The following is an 11,742-nucleotide window of genomic DNA, read 5'->3' on the forward strand; positions in this document are numbered from 1 at the left end:
GGGAATAGAGAAGCAAAATTAAAACAGACACAGAAGGAACACCCATTCAGGCCTGCCCCCATGTGGCCCATACATATACAGCCACCCAATTAGACAAGATGGATGAAGCAAAGAAGTGCAGGCCGACAGGAGCGGATGTAGATCTCTCTGAGGACACAGCCAGAATACAGCAAATACAGAGGAGAATGCCAGCAGCAAACCACTGAACTGAGAATGGGACCCCCGTTGAAGGAATCAGAGAAAGAACTCGAAGAGCTTGAAGGGGCTCGAGACCCCTTATGAACAACAATGCCAAGCAACCAGAGCTTCCAGGGACTAAGCCACTACCCAAAGACTATACATGGATTGATCCTGGACTCTGATCTCATAGGTAGCATTGAATATCCTAGTAAGATCACCAGTGGGGGGAAGGCGGCAATGGGGGGAGGGGGTGGAGGGGAAAACCCATAAAGAAGGGGAGGGGGAGGATTAGAAGGATGTTTGCGAAACCGAAAGGAATAACATTAAAATGTAAATAAGAAATACTCAAGTTAATAAAAAATAAATAAATAAATAAATAAATAAATAAATAAATAAAAAAAAAGAAAACATAATAGCAATAATCCTCAAATTATTCCATAAAATAGAAACAGAAGGAACATTGCCAAATTAACTTTATGGGGCTATTATCACCTCAATATCCACAAACTACAAAGATTCAACATAGAAAATTATAGATCAATTTTCCTCATTGATATTGCTGAAAAAAGTCAATAAAATATTCATAAATTAAATCTAGAACATGTCAAAAAGATCATCCCAGAGATGTAGGGACGGTATAACATAAATATATATATATATATATATCAGTGTAAATACCGTATAAGCAATCTAAAACAGAATAAAAGATCTGTCATTAGATGATGATTTTGATTCAATATAGTACATGAAGACTTTGTAAGAGCAATAAGAAAACTAATTAAGGGTATACAAACTGGAAAGGAAGTAGTCAAAGTGTTGTTACCTGCAGTTAATATGACAGTATACACAAGTGACCCCAACAATTCTACCAGGGAAATCCCACAGTTGAAAAATACCTCTCTGCCATATCTGGATACAAAATTAACTTAAAAAAAAAACCACAGTAACTCTCCTATACTCAACTAGTAAATAGGCTGAAGGAAACAACACCCTTCACAAAAGCCATAAATAATATAAATTACCTCTAAAGGATACCATACTGAAGGATACCAACTGAAGATCTGTATGACAAGAACTTCAAGTTTTGAAGAAAGAAATTGAAGACTATATCAGAAGTTGGAAAGATCAGTAGGATTAACACAGTAAAAAATGACCATCTTATCCAAAGCAATCTATAGATTAAATACAATTCCAATCAAAATTCCAGCACAATTCTTTACAGATCTTGAAAGAACAATACTCAACTTTGTACAGAAAAACAAAAAAATTCAGAATATCTAAAACAACCCTCTACAATACAAGAACTTGTGGAGGTATCAACATTCCTGATTACAAGCTGTACTTGAGAGAAATATTTTTTTTATTAACTTGAGTATTTCTTATTTACAAGTATTTCTTATATACAAAGAACTCAAGAAGTTAGTCCCTTTCCCAGTTTCTGGGCCAACATCCCCCTAACCCCTCCCCCTCCCCCTCTCTATGGGTGCTCCCCTCCCCATCTCCCCCCCCATTACCACCCTCACCCCAACAATCACGTTCACTGGGGGTTTAGTCTTAGCAGGACCAAGGGCCTCCCCTTCCACTGGTGCTCTTACTAGGCTATTCATTGTTACCCATAATGCATGCTGAAAGGGACCGGATATAGATCTCTCCTGAGAGACACATCCAGAGCATGTCCAATATAGAGGTCAATGCTAGCAGCAAACCACCAAACTGAGAATAGGACCCCGTTGGGGGAAATTAGAGGAAGTACTGAAAGAGTTGAAGGAGCTTGCAACCCCATAAAAACAACAATGCCAACCAGAGCTTCCAGGGACTAAAGCACTACTGAAAGACTATACATGGACTGACCCAGGGCTCCAACCTCATAGGTAGCAGAGAAGAGCCTTGTTGGGGCACCAGTGGGAGGGAAAGCCCTTGGTCCTGCCAAGGTTGGATCCCCAGTACAGGGGAATATGGGGGGGCAATAAGGGGGATATATAGGGGGAATACCCATATGGGGAAGGGGGAGGGGAGGGAATGGAGGCTTATGGACAGGAAACTGGGAAGGGGAATAACGTTTGAAATGTAAGTAAAGAAATATATCTAATTAAAAAAAAACACCCTGGATTACATATTACATGGATAATATCTGTCATGGTAAAATCTCAAGTAACAGATAATGCTGCTGAGGATGTGAAGCAAAGGGAAAAGTCCTACATTGCTTTTGGAAGAGAAAACATATAAAGCCACATTGGAAATCAATTTAGAGGTTTCTCAGGAAATTGGCAATAGGTCTACCTCAAGACTCAGGTATATTACTCCTAAGAATGTTCCACCATGCCTCAAGTGCACTTCTTCAACTATGTCCATAGCAGGCTTCTTTGTAATAGTCAGAAACTGGAAACAACCTGGGATGTTCAGTTGAGGGTAACAGAAAACGGATAAATAAAATATGGTATCCTTTGTTGGCTTAGGTTTTTCAAAACTTACTTTAATTCGTGTTCTTAAATGCTTCAATCTCCCTTTTGAGCCCATTGGTATACCTGTTTAGAAGTAGTTCTTTGGGTGATTCCAATCTTTGTTGTTAGTGTATCAGCAGTCCAGTCCCAAACATCAAACGTAAATCAGTAGCAGCACTCCAATCCAATAGGCAAACACCAAATATGTATTAGTAGCAATAGTTTGATCCAAAAGAAACCAAAAGGCTCCACCGAATCTATACAAATCCATGGAAGTGACGAGGAGGAGCTAGAATACAACTCCAAGTTCTTTGGTACTTTTCTTTCGGTGAAGCCATGACAAAGGAAGATCAGCAGAAACCAGCAAAGCTTTACAAAGCAAACCAGTGCAAGAGCGCTGTTCAGTGTCTGTTGGGTTACACTCATTCCAGACATCACACATCTTCTCACGTGTGTACCACAGCAAAACATCCTCTCACATGTCTGCTATAACAAAACATTCTCTCATAAGACAACTTCTAGAAAAAAAATTACATGACATAACTGAGTTTCCAAAGAAACTAGAAATTTCCACTTCAACTTTTCAGCAAAGACACTGGATACAAAATTAACTAAAAACAATATCAGTAAGCCCTCCTTTATACAAATCATATACAGGTTGAGAAAGAAATTTGACAAACACCCTTTACAACAGTCACAAATAACAAAAAGTACCTGGAGGTAACTAACAAAGCAAGTGCAAACCTGTATGAAGCCTTTGAAGAAAGAAATTCAAGATGACATCAGAAGATGGAAAAATCTCCCATGCTCCTGGATTGGTAACATTAACATAGTAAAAATAGTCATTTTACCAAAAGCATTCTACATATTCAGTACAATTCCATTTGAATTCCAATACAATTCGTTACAGACCTTGATAGAGCAATTTTGAACTTTATAGGAAAAAAACCAAAAATCCTAGGATAGCTAAAACTATCCTATACAATAATGAAACATCTAGAGGCATCACTATCCCTGATTTAAGGCTGTGCTGCAAAACATTAGTAATAAAAACTGCATGGTATTGATATACAAACAGACAGGTTGATCAATGAGTCAAAGTCCCAAATTTAATGCACATACATAAGGACACTTGATTTTTGATAAAGAAGTCCAAACTATACAACAAAAAAAGAAAGCATCTTCAACAAACGGTACAAGTCTAATTGGATGCCTAGATGTAGAAGTATGCAAATAGATCCATCTTTATCACCCTGCACAAAACTCAAGTGTAAGTGGATCAAAAACCTCAACATAAAAAGGAACACACTTAACCTAATCGAAATTGGAAAAGAGCCTTGAATGCATTGGTCCAGGATAAAACTCCCTCAACAGAACACAAAAATCTCAGGCACTAAGACAAACAATTACTAAATTGGACCTCTTGAAACTGAAAAGCCATGTAAAGCAAAGGACTCCATTAATGGAACAAAAATAGATCCTACAACATGGAAAAAAAATTCTTCATCAACTCATTCAAAAGTGGTCTAACATCCAAAATTTATAAAGAACTCAAAAACTTAGATATGACCAAAGCAAATAACACAATTTAAAAACGGGGTACAGAGCTAAAAAGAGAATTTATAACAGAGGAATCTCTAATGGCTTAGAAGCACTTAAAGAAATGTTCACCATCCTTAGTCAGCAGAAAAATGCAAATCAAAGCGGCTCTGAGATTTCATCATACACATGTCAGAATGTCTAAGATAAAATCTCAAGTGACTGCCTATGCATACTTCCACAATAGGTGTAAGTAAAATCTTGTACAACCATTCTGGAAATCAATTTGGCTGTTTCTCACAAACCTCAAGACCTAGCTATACCACTCCTGTGTATATAGACAAAATATATCCCACTATAAACATGGACACTTAATCAACTATGTACATAGCATATCTATTCATAATAGCCAGAAACTGGAAACAACCTAGATGTCCCTCATCTGAATAGTGAATAAAGAAATGTGGTATATCTACACAATGGAACTCTATTCAGCTATCAAAAACAGGGACATCATGAAATTTCTAGGCAAATAGATTGAATTGGTGAGGTAACCAAGCACCAGAAAGTCACACATGATATGTACTCACTTAAAAGTATATATTAGCCACAAAATACAGGGTAACCATGTTACAATCTACAGACTCAATGAAGTTAAGTAACAAGGAGGCCTCAAGGGAGAATGTTTGAATCTTTCTCAGAATAGGAAATTAAAATAGATAGTGGATAGTATATTGTAGGTTATACCATTCTCCTCACTATGGTCCCACACTCTGATTCCTGATCCAACAGATAGTAGTAGTATCCAGTACAAACTCTCACCACTTTTAACTAACCACACTTTGCTCACTCTTATGGACTGAGGCCCTTTGAGTCCATAAGCCCAATAAGCTTTTTCTCCTCAAGGCTTATTGTTTACTTTGTCCACAGCAGTTTGAAAGTAATGAGTATCAACTGTTTTTTGCTCTACAGATGTATGAGAGAGTCTTTCCCTTACTCCTACCCATTCTCTTTTCCTACTCACCTTTTTCCTCACAGTTCTCAGAGAAAAAGCTGATAATTAGCCCAGACAGTCATCAGAAGCAGCCAACATGGTGAATTTAAGGAAATAGGACCTCACCACCAATTCAAATTTAATATTACACTGCCTTACAAATTTTCTGTAAATTGTAGAATTACCACTTTGTTATATATGTGGGGAAGAGTCTCAAATGCATGGGCACTGGGGAAAATTTCCTGAACAAAACACTTGGTCCATCCACGGTTGGACCCCCAGTGCAGGGGAATATGGGGAGTGGCAGTAAGGGGGATGTATGGGGGAGGGGAGGGGAGGGGATGGGGACTTATGAACAGGAAACTGGGAAGGGTGATAGCATTTGAAATGTAAGTAAAGAAATATATCTAATAAAAAAACTCAGGAAACAGCAGATGCTGGCGAGGATGTGGAGAAAGAGGAACACTGCTCCATTTTTGGTGGAATTGCAAACTGGTACAACTACTCTGGAAATCAGTCTGGAGGTTCCTCAAAAAATTGGACATCGCACTACCTGAGGACCCAGCTATAACTCTTCTGGGCATATACCCAAAATATACTCCAACATACAACAAAGACACATGCTCCACTATGTTCATAGCAGCCTTATTTATAATAGCCAGAAGCTGGAAAGAACCCAGATGTCCTTCAACAGAGGAATGGATACAGAAAATGTACATCTACACAATGGAGTAATACTCAGTTATAAAAAACAATGACTTTATGAAATTCATAGGCAAATGGATGGAACTGGAAAATATCATCCTGAGTGAGGTAACCCAATCACAGAAAAACACACATCATATGCACTCATTGATAAGTGGATGTTAGCCCAAATGCTTGAATTACATGAAACTCAAGAAGGATGACTAAAATGTGATTGCTTCACTCCTTCTTTAAAAGGGGAACAAGAATACCCGTGGGAGGGAATAGGGAGGAAACGTTTAGAGCAGAGACTGAAGGAACAGCCATTCAGAGCCTGCCCCAAATGTGTCATATATATTTATATATACATACATATATATATATATGTGTGTGTGTGTGTGTATACATATATATGTATATATATATATACATATATACATCCACCAAATCTAGATAAGATTGATGAAGCTAAGAAGTGCAGGCTGACATGAACCAGATATAGATCTCTCCTGAGAGACACAACCAGAGCATGTCAAATTCAGAGGTGAACGTCAGCAGCAAACCACTGAACTGAGAACAGGACCCCCGTTGAAGGAATCAGAGAAAGGAATGAAAGAGCTGAAGGGGCTTGAGACCCCATATGAACAACAATGCCACCCAACCAGAGCTTCTGGGGACTAAACCACTACCCAAGGACTATACATGGACTGACCCATTGCTCCAACTGTTAGGCGCTAATGGAAGGAGAAGCCCTTGGTCCTGCCAAGGTTGGACCCCCCAGTGCAGGAGAATGTTGAGGGTGGTAAGGGAGAGATTGGGGGACACCTTTATGGGGGAGGGGGAGTGGATAGTGTGCTTATGGACAGGAAGTCGGGAAACGGAATAACATTTGAAATGTAAATAAAGAAATATATCCAGTAAAAAAAGAGAAAGAGAAAAAAAAAGAGACTGTTTTGTGGTATTTTGGTGAAGAATGTGACTACCTTTTCCTATGGTCTGAAGAGTCTGCCTGAGGCTAAGGTGAAGAGACTCAGATTAATTGCATCGACAAATGAAGTCTCAGAAATGCCCATCATAGACTTTATTCTCTGGTTAAGTCTCATGAAGATCATTTTAAACAAGCATAGCAAATCGACAAAGGAAAAATATAAAATGCATGGTTCGAGTATTACAGGAGTACCATGAGGTAAAATGGCACTGTGAGAGGTCATTGAAGGCCATTGGTGAAGGTGTAGTCCTGGTTTCAGTTGATGGCCCAGGACTGAAGGAGTCATACAAAGGAGTTGAGGCTTGGCACCCTGAAGAAAGCCTATGACAGGCTACTGGTAAAACCTAGTTGCAGTGGAAGATCCCAGTGTATAGGATATGCCAGTAACATGGGATAATCACCAAGAATAGCAGTGGAAGTGGAGTGGATCAACCAGAGCATAGAATGCTACAGAGCACAGAGCTGGAGAAGTGACATCAGCCCTTTGGTAGAGCCCAGAAGATCATGTGTGGATCCCAGATATTGAAACAAGAAGCTGTAACATTGAAGTTGTCTTGGAGTCCTAAGATGTTTGAGATGCTGAGCAAAGCTGCTACCAGGTAGAACCAGCTCAGAAGAAAGAAGTGTGTTGTAGTTAACAAAGATGAAAAAGCAGTTGGAGATTTGAAGACCACTTTGCCAACAGCCGTGGAGATCCAGAGTTTGGAGTTTGCACAGCTGGTTTCCTGTCTTGCTTCAGGAATTACAGTTAAGTGATTGGCCGAATCTCAGAAGAGACTTTGAACTTAGGACTTTTAGGATTGATCAGACTGTTATAGACTATGGGGACCTTTGAAGTTGGACTAAATGTATTTTGCATTATGCTATGTTTAAGTATAACCCCAATAGATCATATGTTTGGACAAGCCTATGAAGCCAGGGAGTGGAATGTGATGGTTTGTAAAAGTTTGCCCCAAGGAGTGTCACTATTAAAAGGTGTGATCCTGTTGGAGTAGGTGTGTCACTGTGGGTGTGGGCTTTAAGACCCTCATCCTACTCTGACTAGAAGCCAATATTCTGCTAGCAGCCTTCAGATGAAGATGTAGAGCTCTCAGTTCCTCCTTACCATGCCTGCCTGGATGTTGCCATGTTCCTGCTTTGATGGAAATAGACTGAACCTTTCAACTTATAAGCCAGCCTCTAATAAATGTTGTCCTTATAAGAGTTGTATTGGTCATGGTTCACAGCAGTAAAACCCTACCTAAGACAAATATTTCATTATTTTGGTATATATTGATAGAAGCAAAGATCAACGATCAACAGAGACCCATTCCAAAAATAAGTATTCACTGCAAGTAATATGTCTAATAGTTCATTTTGACCATCTAGAACCCATTTTATAAAGACTCTAAAACTTTCTAAAGAGTGTCTGTATCTAGGAAAAAGACACACTTAAAAAATAAACATGGAGAGGTCATTTCATATTGAAAACATATAGCACCTGAGATCCCAACACTTTGGGCACACAATCAAAAACCTAAAGGATAGGTTTATTTTCACCCTCCTTCCTCCACCCTTGAGTTTGGACCCCACATAATTACTTCTGGTATGGAAATTTGGGTCCTTTCTGCTTAAGACTCTACACCCCAATCATTTTGTAGTCTTTATGAGGACTTTCATGAGCTTCTTGACCTCTTACTCTAAGAGCATGATAATAACATGGTAGCACCACGTTTTCATGATCAATTTTCAACAACAAGAAGCTTTGGCAGATACTTGTCAATTTTATACTGTTTTATGGTAGCCAGCAATGTCTCATGTTTATCTTGTGATGTAAAATGCTTTTATTCTAACCTCAAGAAACTCCAAAATCATGATTATTTTACAACGTCACCCCAAGATTCAATTCTGGAATCCCTAATACTGAAGGTTCTGGATGTTTTACCAATGAACATGGTAAAATGAATCTGTACATGATATTGATCATGGGGAGTGTCACAGATCCTGTCCTCTAGTGGCCTCATAGAGTGGCTTAGCCATTTTAGCAAAACAGGGGATCCATAGCCTTCAGAAATCACATGATGCTGCACTAGGCATTGGGTCTTTGTCAGGATGCTTAGGACAGTCTCCTTTTGAACTTGGGATAGGTTTATTTGCACCCTCCCTTCTCCACCCTTGAGTTTGGGCCCCACATAATTACTTCTGGTATGGAAATTTGGGTCCTTTCTGCTTAAGACTCTACACCCCAATCATTTTGTAGTCTTTATGAGGACTTTCATTGCCTTCATACGAGAGTTCATATCAGTGGTATCCAGGAGTAAATCATGTACATACTGAAGCACATGGGGCATGGCCTGTCAATACTCACATAAGTTGTGATGGAGAGTCTCATCAAAGAGAGTATGTGAGTTCTTAAATCCTTGCAGCAGTCTTGTCTGTAATTTCCACATCTTTGCACTTGAAGGTGAAAAGTGGCTGGCTGTTCTTATCTAGGGGAATATTACAGAAGGTGTCATTTAAGTCCAAGTCTTAATTTTTCTGTTGGGTGATAAGGAATTCAGAAGTGTATATGGATTCAGGACTGTTGGATGAATGTCTTCCACCCTCTTATTCACCTTCCTCAGGTCTTGCACTGATCTATGGTCTTTTCCTCCAGGCTTTTATACTAGTAACAAGAATGTATTCCAGGAAGAGTGGCATGGAATGCGGATACTATGCTTGAAGTAAATTAATATGGGGTTTAATACCCTAAAAAGCTTCTTGTGACTGAGGGTACTACCTTATTCTTACAGGGATAGCAGTAATATTCAGATCTACCAAAACTGGGGGTAGAGGAGAAGTTAGGTCAGAGGGTTATTTTAAGCCCATACTGGAGTATCCGGGCAATGTATTCTTCTAGAAGAGATGGTACAGAGCCAGGTTTCTCTATTTTGGCCCCTGGAGGTATTCATTTTTCAAACAGAAGACACAGACTAGAGCTGGGTTTGCCTGGACCACTCTTTTGCCTCCAAGATAGAAGTGAATTTGAGCTCCCATTTTAGTTAGGAAGTCCCTCACTAATAGGGGATAGTGGCATTCAGGAAACACAAGGAGAAAGTGAGTAATAATCTTTTTGCCCAAGTCTACATACTACTTTGTAGTCTAGGCTTAGGGCTTGGTGCCCATAGTACCTCAAATGAATGTAGTTTGGGTCATCATGGGTCCCAGAGGCCTCTAGAGGACAGGGTGGTAAGCCCTAGTATAGAACAGAAAGTCAACTGGGCACCTCCCCATTTCTTTATTTTTTTCTCTTTACTTTTTTATTGGATATTCTTTATTTACATTTCAAATGTTATTCCTTTTCCTGGTTTCCTGTCCATAAGCCCCCTATTCCCTTCCCCTCCCCCTTTTCCTATAAGGGTGTTCCCCCTCCCTAACCAACCTCCTTCCTGCCACCCGACCCTGACATTTCCCTACAGAAACCTTGGCAGGACCAAAGGCTTCTCCTCCCATTGGTGCCCAAGATGGCCATCCTCTGCTACATATGCAGCTGGAGACATATATACTCTTTGGGTAGTGGTTTAGTCCCTGGGAACTCTGGTGGGTTAGTATTGTTATTCTTATGGGGTTGCAAACCCCTTCAGCTCCTTCAGTCCTTTCTCTAACTCCTCCAATGGGGACCCCATTCTCAGTTTAATTATTTGCTGCTAGCATTTGCCTCTGTACATGTCATGATCTGGCTGAGCCTCTCGGGAGACAACTATATCAGGCTCCTGTCAGCATGCACTTCTTGGCTTCATCAATATTGTCTGGGCTTGGTGGTTGTACATATATGGGTTGGATTCCCAGGTATGGAAGGCTCTGAATGACTATTCCATAAGTCTCTGATCCAAACCCTGTCTCCATATTTCCTCCTATGAATAACACCACCACCTTCTAAGGTTACCCTGGGCACTGGAGGGGACTTCAGTTCCCACCTCTGCCAGTCAGAGAATTCCAGGATTGGCTTCAGTTTCCAGTATTTTCTAGGATCCTGGGGTATTGACCCTTCCAGTGCCCCATTTCATAGCAGTATGCACATTTGTCTCTAAGGAGCCTCAGATGAGGTGAATGACCAGGCTTATTGTGCTGACCTTGGATCAGAGAAGCCTTTCCCTATCCTCCCTGTTGTCCCTGAGCTGCCACCAAAATCCTTGCCAATTTCTTATCTTATTTGTCATTTTGACGTTCCTTATTGTTGAAGTCTTTTGAAAAATCTCCATGATTTCAGACAAGTTCTTACCTTCAAAGCCTTCAATCCTCTGGATCTTCTTGTGGATATCTGGAACTGACTGACCCACAAAGGCCACATTAATGGCCTGTTTATTCTGTGGCACATCTGTGTGGATCATGGTATAAGTTCTCTGGGCATCCAGGAGCCACTCCAGGAAAGTGGCTGGGGGCTCGGTTGGTCCCTGTACTATTTCACTTACCTTAGATAAATGTGTAGGGTACCTGGTTGCCATCTGGACATCTCTCATAAGACTCTGGGGAAGCCAGAGCTTCCTTACCTTCAGCTGAATTACTGTCCGAGTCAGGAATGATCTTAGGGAAGGCAGCATATCTGGAATATCTGCTGTCCTTTTGTAGGACCAACTTGTGGGTCACCCATCCAATGTGATCCTGTTCCTCTCTGGTAAACAGAATCTGAAGGAACTGTTAAATGTCCTCTCAAGTAGGTTGGTGAAAAAGATAGTCTCAAGAAGAGAGATCAAACCTAAGGTTTCTCAGCAAATGGGGGGATTATCAGATATCCAGTTATAACCATCACAGGTGGAGAAGGATTGGTAGACCTCTCCATCTGCCGCAGAGGGGGATGTTATGATATGCAGGAAAAATGATTCTGCTGAGGGATGGAAGAAGTGTCCAACCTAGTATGGGAGGGACTAGTCAAGTGGGGAAAGGAAGGGGGAGCTGAG

At 40.3% G+C, this 11,742-nt stretch overlaps 1 pseudogene; it reads right to left on the bottom strand.

Annotated features, from left to right (window-relative positions):
* The window catches only part of LOC116893341, a 12,034-nt pseudogene extending 859 nt beyond the window's left edge, over window positions 1–11,175 (bottom strand).
* Window positions 11,176–11,742: the final 567 nt, after the last annotated feature.

This window comes from Rattus rattus, chromosome 2 (genome assembly GCF_011064425.1).
Source record: "Rattus rattus isolate New Zealand chromosome 2, Rrattus_CSIRO_v1, whole genome shotgun sequence".
NCBI lineage: Eukaryota > Metazoa > Chordata > Mammalia > Rodentia > Muridae > Rattus > Rattus rattus.